The 8,194-nt window shown below is 36.2% G+C and overlaps 1 non-coding gene across 1 annotated transcript; it reads left to right on the plus strand.

The window, feature by feature from the left end:
• The first annotated feature begins 82 nt into the window (after positions 1 to 82).
• Positions 83 to 188, plus strand: LOC112505215. Its single transcript, XR_003068353.1, has one exon. It is a non-coding gene; the product is annotated as a small nucleolar RNA R71 (small nucleolar RNA).
• The last annotated feature ends 8,006 nt before the right edge of the window (positions 189 to 8,194 follow it).

Genomic DNA, 8,194 nt, shown 5'->3' on the forward strand with positions numbered 1-8,194 from the left:
TCCTCCTGCACTAGCATCAAGCATTTGCTTAGCAACAGTTGTTAAACCATTGTAAAATGTCTCTAGCTGGATACAGTAAGGAATGCCACGGTAAGGGCATTTTCTCAACAACTCCTTGTACCTTTCCCAAACATCAGGTGTTGCCTCATTATCCATTTGTCTAAACAAACATATTTCATTTCTGGATTCAGCGTTCCTGTTGGGAGGAAAATATTTTCTAAAAAATTTCTTTACAAGGTCATCCCAAGAGATTATGGAATTTGGTTGTAAAGAGTTAAACCATAACTTTGCTCTATCCCTAAGAGAAAATGGAAATAACTTCAACCTTAAGGCATCATCTGACACTCCAGGGATAAGAAAACAATCAGTTATTTCTATTAAAGATTTTAAGTGTAAATGAGGGTCTTCAGATGGCAAACCACAGAACTGGCCATTAGTCTGCAACATCTGAAACATGACAGGTGTGAGCTCAAAGTGAGTTGCCTTAATGTGTGGCCTTAGTAATCCTGAATTTAATTGACTAAAAACAGGAATAGCATAGTCCATGATTCCTCTATCCCGAGAATCAACAATATGTACGATGTTCTCCATAATAGTAACAGGTGGTAGAAAAATTAGCTTTTATGAACTTTACTATAAAAGAAAAACTTTAGCATGTTATCCCCGGCARCGGCGCCAAAAACTTGCTCGTCGGTTTATTCAACCTTAGATTCCAACACAAAAATAGAACTCGGCGCAAGTATACACCTCGAACTACTGTCGTCTCGTAACAAGTAATAATGGTAAAAAGTACCAGATTATCGTTCCCACAGAGATAGCTTGTAAAGTTAATTCAAAAAGTCCAGTTTGTAAAAATTAGTTTCAGAAGGCGAATCGGGAGATTTGATTTATCTAAAATTGGGTGGTTCGATTAACAACTAAGAAAATATAAATCTTAAAAAGAAGCACAGGGTGCAACAGTTGATTAAAACTTTAAACAAATGATTCAGTAAAAAGGTGACATAGCATTCCTGTCATAATTATCTAAAATCAATAAATGATTTTATATTACTATGACAGTATCAACTATCGGGTCAGACGGCCTCCCAAGAGCACACACCGGTCAACGTGCTATCGATACGATATCATTTATGTTAGACGTCGTGAATCCTAGCACAACACAGTGTTACCATCCTACACCGTAGGARTATARCGTTTGTCAGACACTAAAGCTATTTATAGCCTTTTCCTATTACCTCAGGTTTTGAAAGTCAATACATTTTTATTCACAAAATTAGTTGTCAATTAATTTTAATGTAATCATCAAATGAAATATTAAGCACCTGAAATAAATAGCAGACTATAATGCTAATAAGACACCTTTGTACTTTCACATCGGCTTTGGTCTTAATTTCYCGTTACACCCCAAGCTAAGGCGTTAGCCATCATCGCTCGGTTTCTTCTCTCGAAGGATGTAAGGACTGAAAAGTAAATAACGAGACGGAAAAGTAAATTGCAGAAAGTAAATTACAAGAAATGAAAATACTGAAAGTTAAATGACAGAAATGTAAATTGCAGTAATGTAAAGACAGAAATGTAAAAGACTGAAATATAAAGACATAAATATAAAAGACTGAAATGTAAATACTGAAATATAAATGACTGAAATATAAATACAGAAATATAAAGACAGAAATGTAAATTACAGAAATGTAAATGACATAAATATAAATTATTAATAACTAAATAATATTAATTATATTAATCTAATAATAATAATAATAATAATAATAATAATAATAATAATAATAATAAAGGAAAGTACATATTGGGAAGACAAAAATACTTTGATGGATGGATGGATGAAATGTACTATGATAAGAAAGGGTACTTGACATGAAAATCTTGGGAAGTGGGTTTGACTTTTGGGGAAACTTGCAAGTCAAGTAACGAAACTTGCAAGACAAGTTACGTTATCAAGACCGGAAGATCACTTGCAAAGTCGTAAAAACTGTTTATATAAACTACGTAAATTAGCCGTAAGCCACGAAGGACGAGATCCGACGTAAAGCAACAACGATCGACTAATTCGTAACTTGAAATAAAAGTAAGAAAACGTAACGTAACAGAAATGAGATGAAGATTTAAAGATGAGTACTTACATTAAACTTAAGAAAGAAATTACAACTACAAAGATCGAATCGTGAAAAGTTAACGAGAACCGAAGGCTTCGAACCGAAAGTAATATTCTTGGGAGCAACTTACAAAAGATTATACATAAATCTCCCAAAAGTATTTGTGAATTAGAGAGTTGGTTACAAAAAGTGTGAATTGGTGAATTAAAACAAAGCTTAAGGCATGTATTTATAGTCCAAGGAAGGTCCCTAAGTGGGTGCCAACTAATAAGACAAAAAGCGTTTTCAAACTGGGCTTTGACCAAGCCCAAGGCTGTTGACCACACCTCCCTACTGGATCAGCCCAAAAATCCACGGCCCAAGCAGTTTTCAAGCTCTCGGACAGGTCCTATAGGACCTTGCCACTCATGGTCCTGTAGGACTGCTGCAGGACTGGGCCCAAAAATGCTCAAAAACCTGCAAAAAACCGGGAATTAACATTAGATATACTATATTACTACTAATATATGAAAAAGACATAAAAAGACTCAATTAGAACACTAATGGGCAAATAAAACAAAGGAAATTGGTTAAGAAAATGATGTAATAAGGTTAATAAATTAACACTTATCAGGGAGATAACTCACACGGTTGATGTGACACCTCTAAACACCACATGTGCATATAACACATATTTCACTTTAAAGAAATATAGTTTACACCACATTGGTCCCACTAGTACAATGATTCTTATATGTACAAAATTTACATATGAAAAATTCCAAAATAAAATCCCTGCACTAACACATGTACAACATGTATCTTCAAAAATAGTTAACATACAGGGAAACAATTACATTTTCCCTTTCCCCTTAGTATCCCTTGTCCCCGCAATTTCTGCATCGCACATTTTTGAAAYACAAAATGAGGGTTAGACCAGAAGGTCTAGTAAGTAAATCCCTTCTTTGCATATGCAGGGTGATAAACACCAAAATCTGATAAAATAACTTTTACACATAATATTTGCATTTCAGCAAAATAATGTAATTCAACAATATGATCAAAATGAGATCAACAGTTTACTTCAACCCATAATTCAATTGCACCTTTCTAAAACCTAGAGCTCAAAATAAAACTCTTAACTTAACGGGCCAAAGCCCCTCTGGCTCAATAGACCAAAGCCCCACTGGCTCAACGGACCATAGCCCATCTTCCTCACCAACCAGAGATTCTGGTTCTACTAACCTGAGCCCTTGTATTTAAGTGAACAATGACCAACTAGAGGTCCTTTCGACCATATAAAACCTTTGGTCCAAAAGAGCATAACATAAATTTAATWRAWGACATAACTAGAATCAGAGCTCCTCTTACTCTTAAACTCTATTATAAATATTTTTGAAGAAAAGATAATTTAAAAAAATAAAACACAKAACTAAGATACAGAGCTTCTGTATGAAACATATAGAGCCTTTGATTAATAAAATTCTCAAACTATTGAAAACCCCTTTTACATAACCTGAGGTCCTTGTGTAAGACTAACTAGAGCCCCTTTGTATGTATTAAAACTTTGATAGAAAGTTAGGAAATAATTGCCTCTGATGACAAACCATTTTCCYYTTCTCAATAACATCTAAATTATTATTTCTAAAAAAGRCAATATCTCTAATTCATCAAGTCACAAAAAATGCTAATTTAGAGTTATTGTATCCAATTAGTGATAATAACAAGTGCTATAATAATAATTTCTACATATGACAATGCCTCCCTTATTCCATGGTACACCTCTCCTTAATATGTCACCCTTATTCCTTCTCTAAAACATGATTACTTGCCAGAACAGATATAAGTCACCACGTCTGGAAGTATCCCTTACTCAGTTCCAAGCCAGAACAGATAAATGTCACCACGTCTAGGGGAACTACCTCTTAAAACAAGTTTCATACCAAAACAGACTTACGTCACCATGCTTGGTAGATACATTTCATAAAATACAGTTCAATATCAAAACAAACTTACGTCACCACGCTTGGTAGGAACATTTCCCAAAATATAGTTTCATACCAAAACAGACTTACACCACCACGCTTGGTAGAAACATTATCTTTTCACTTTAAAAGATATAAAATACCTCTTTTCACAATAACAAATTTAAACCCAAATAGTTGTTAAATTGTGAAAATCCCAATATATCAAAGTTAATTCCAACACATAAGTTGTAAGGAAAATGTGTACCCGGACAAGCTAACCGGCCAACACATGATCGGACAAGCTTGGCCGGATTCCATATCCGGTCAATATATTAAAACAATAAACTTTTTATCCGATTGAACCCCTATCCAAACAACTTTCAATAATTAAACAAAACCCCTAATCCGAACAACACTGTGTCCGACATTCTCTATTCCGATCAACATGGTGACCGGACTCTCCCCAATCCGGTCGATACTTTGATCGAAGAGCAACTTCAATTATCAAACTAACACTTAATACGGATAATACTATGTCCGGGTATGATCTAATCCGATCAGTACTATGTCCGGGTGCTTCCAATCCGGTCACCATAGTGTCCGGTGAAGAACATAAATCGGACATCAAAATTACTCAAGAACAGTTATCAAAATTTCAGTATAAGCTCATATCAATATTGTAATCAATAACAAAATCATATACCAGGATGTTTTGAAAAACACTCACCTTATGCAAAAACTTAGATTTTGAAGATGATGAAATAGAAATATGAATCCAGCAGATTTCTTGCTTCAGTTCCAAAATATGCAACAAACTCATAGAACTCTTTTCTCTCAAACAACTTTTTAAAAAAGGCTAGAATCCTTTGCCCATACCCAAACCAACTTTTCATACCTTTCTATAAAAAGAAAGGTGGTTACCCTCATACCCTCTATGTGCATGCATACCTCCCACATACATAATCTCATGCATGCTAATAAAATTCATGCACACATAATCACATACATTCTCATGCATAATATACATATATATAAACATATGAACCCACATATTAAAATCATACATATGTTCCCAAATCCTACCTTAAAAACACAAAAGTTTTTTGTCATTCTTTTCGAAGGTAGAAATCAATTTACCCATCTGTTCATTACTGAAGTTATCTTTTCTGACAACTTCCTCCTGACACTTTGCAATCTCACTATGAAGATCTGGCAACAAATTCGTTCTCATAGCCACAACCCTAATCATACCACTCTTTTTTCTTTCAGCTCAAAGCATCGGCTACTACATTAGCTTTCCCTGGATGGTAAAGGATTTCATAGTCATAATCATTTACCAGCTCGATCCATCGTCGTTGCCGCATGTTTAGCTCCTTTAGATTGAATAAATGTTGGAGACTTTTATGATCTGTGAAGATCTGACACTTAGTACCCAACAAATAATGCCTCCAAATCTTCAGAGCAAAAACTACGACTGCAAGCTCCATGTCATGAGTTGGATATTGTTTTTCATGATCTTTCAGCTGTCTGGATGCATAAGCAATTACTTTTCCCTCTGCATTAAAACATAACCTAGACCCAGCTTCGAAGCATCACTATAGACCATGAAATCTTCTGATCCCTCTAGCAAAGACAGAATTGGAGCGCTGCACAGACATCTATTGATCTTCTTCCCACTAAAACTTAACATCTTTCCGTGTCAACTTCGTCAATGGTACTGCAATCTTTGAGAAATCCTGAATGAATTTCTGGTAGTACCCTGCTAACCCCAAGAAACTACGGACTTCTGAAGGAATTCTCGGTGCTTCTCATTTCTCTACTGCTTCAATCTTAGAAGGATCAACTTTTAGTCCTATTTCAGATATAACATGACCTACAAATTGAACTTCTCTTAACTAGAACTCACATTTGGACAATGTGGCATATAGCTTTTCTTTCTTTAGAAGTTCAAGGATCAAATGAAGATGCTCAACATGCTCTTTTTCAGATTTTGAGTATATAAGAATATCATCGATAAACACAATAACAAATTTATCGAGATATTCATTACATACTCGATTCATCAGATCCATGAAAGCTGCAGGAGTATTGGTTAGACCGAAAGGCATAACCAAGAACTCATGATGTCCATACCAAGTTCGGAAAGCAGTCTTAGCAACATATTCTTCTTTGACTTTTAACTGATGGTATCCCGACCGCAAATCGATCTTTGAAAAGTATTGGCTCCCACCAGTTGATCAAAAAGATCATTGATTCTTGGTAGAGGATACTTAATTCTTAATTGTCAATTTGTTCAATTCCCAATAGTTAATGCACATTCGCATCGATCCATCTTTTTTCTTGACAAACAGAACCAGAGCACCCTAGGGTGAGGTACTTGGTCTGATGAAACCCTTGTCAAGAAGATCCTTTAACTGATTAACCAGCTCTTTTAGCTCCGACGGTGCTAGCCGGTATGATGCTTTTGCCACTGGTGCTGTCTTGGGTACGAGATATATCTTGAACTCGATAGATCTATCTAGCAGAAGACCAGTCAAATCTTCCGAAAAGACTTCCGGATAATCACATATAACTGGAATCAATTCTTGTTTACTCTTTTCCTTCCTTAAATCTACCAGATAATCCAGATAATTCTGACATCCCTTCTAAACACATATTCGGGCTTTCAAAACCGATAACAAGTTAGTATGGTGATCCTGCTGATCACCATAAATAACAATCGGTCCTTTCCCCGGTAGATCAATACTGATCATTTTCTTGTTGCACAGAATATTAGCCCGATTTCCTGCTAACCAATCCATTCCCACCACAACGTCAAACTCTTTCATCGGCATAGGAAAATGTCAGATCGGCAGCCCACACCCCTCAATATCAATTACGCAATTACTGAACATATATACACCGGATTCTTGACTATTAGCAGTATCAACTACTAATATATTGTCAAGTGGCATAGAGGTCATGCTTGCAATTTCATCAAATAAGGGTGATACGAACGAAAAGTTCGCACCCGAATCAAACGACACCTTAGCAGACATGGAATTGACAAGAAAGGTACCTATACAACATCTGGCGTTGTTTCAGCCTCATTCTTTGTCATTTGGAATGATTGGCCCCGCACCCTACTTTGGCCATCTCTTAGTGCACTAGGCCTTCCACGATTACTTGGAGCATTTCCTCCCATTGTCAAATGAGGAACCCTTAACTGTGGAAAATTCGGCCGAATATGGTCAAGTGAATTGCACTGAAAATACCTTTTGGGTATAGTGCAATCCCTTAACAGATGACCTGCCTCACCACATCAATAAAACCTCTTCGACTTAGGCTGACAGTTCCCTTGATGTACATGTTGACACCGCAAACAAGCTCTAATGGTTAGCTATTGTAAAGGGCGATTATCAGACATTATGAATTTGGGTCTTCGAAAATTGGCAGAAGACCCCTCCCATTTTCGTTTCACCACTACTTTCTCTTCACCCTGATGATTTTTTGTTTCTTTCTGTTACCTCAGCAGCATTTTCGTCTAGAGAAAAGGAAGTAAGGTCCATAGCAATCACTGTTGGACCGTATTACTTAGTTCTGGGTATTGAAAACTTACTTGATTAATTAGATAGACATTGAGTACGCAGCGGACAGTAGTAAATCAAGCAGGTAGAAATCAATAAGAACACAATGAAGAACTCTTGAAGAACACAGAGAGAAAATGCTTCAAAGGATTTTCACATAAAAAATGTTGACAATTACAAAATGGAAGCTTATCAAATACAAAGGCCTAAAGCTGCTTTTATAGAAGCAAAATAACCGCCAAGACAGACCTAGACGTATTATTTAATCTAAGCCGTCCAAATAAAGCAGATTACAGACATGATCACGTGTTTAGCATGAGCAGCTAATAAACCTAAGTACATGGAGATCCGCACAGAAGACTAACTGCAGACCCTCTGTGAGACACCACAGAGGTTCTGCTGTTTATGACTTGAAAGCTTGATACAAAGGAACATTCTTCCAGAACCTCTGTGAGACACGACAGAGGTTCTGTCGTCGTTGTCTTGAATGATGGGCTACATTGTTGAATGTCCTCTGCAGTCTTCTGTGACAGATTATCTTCTGTCAAAACTTGCTGTGTTACTTTTT

Source organism: Cynara cardunculus, unplaced genomic scaffold, assembly GCF_001531365.2.
Source record: "Cynara cardunculus var. scolymus isolate 2C unplaced genomic scaffold, CcrdV1 Un_Scaffold_9083, whole genome shotgun sequence".
NCBI classification, from domain to species: domain Eukaryota; kingdom Viridiplantae; phylum Streptophyta; class Magnoliopsida; order Asterales; family Asteraceae; genus Cynara; species Cynara cardunculus.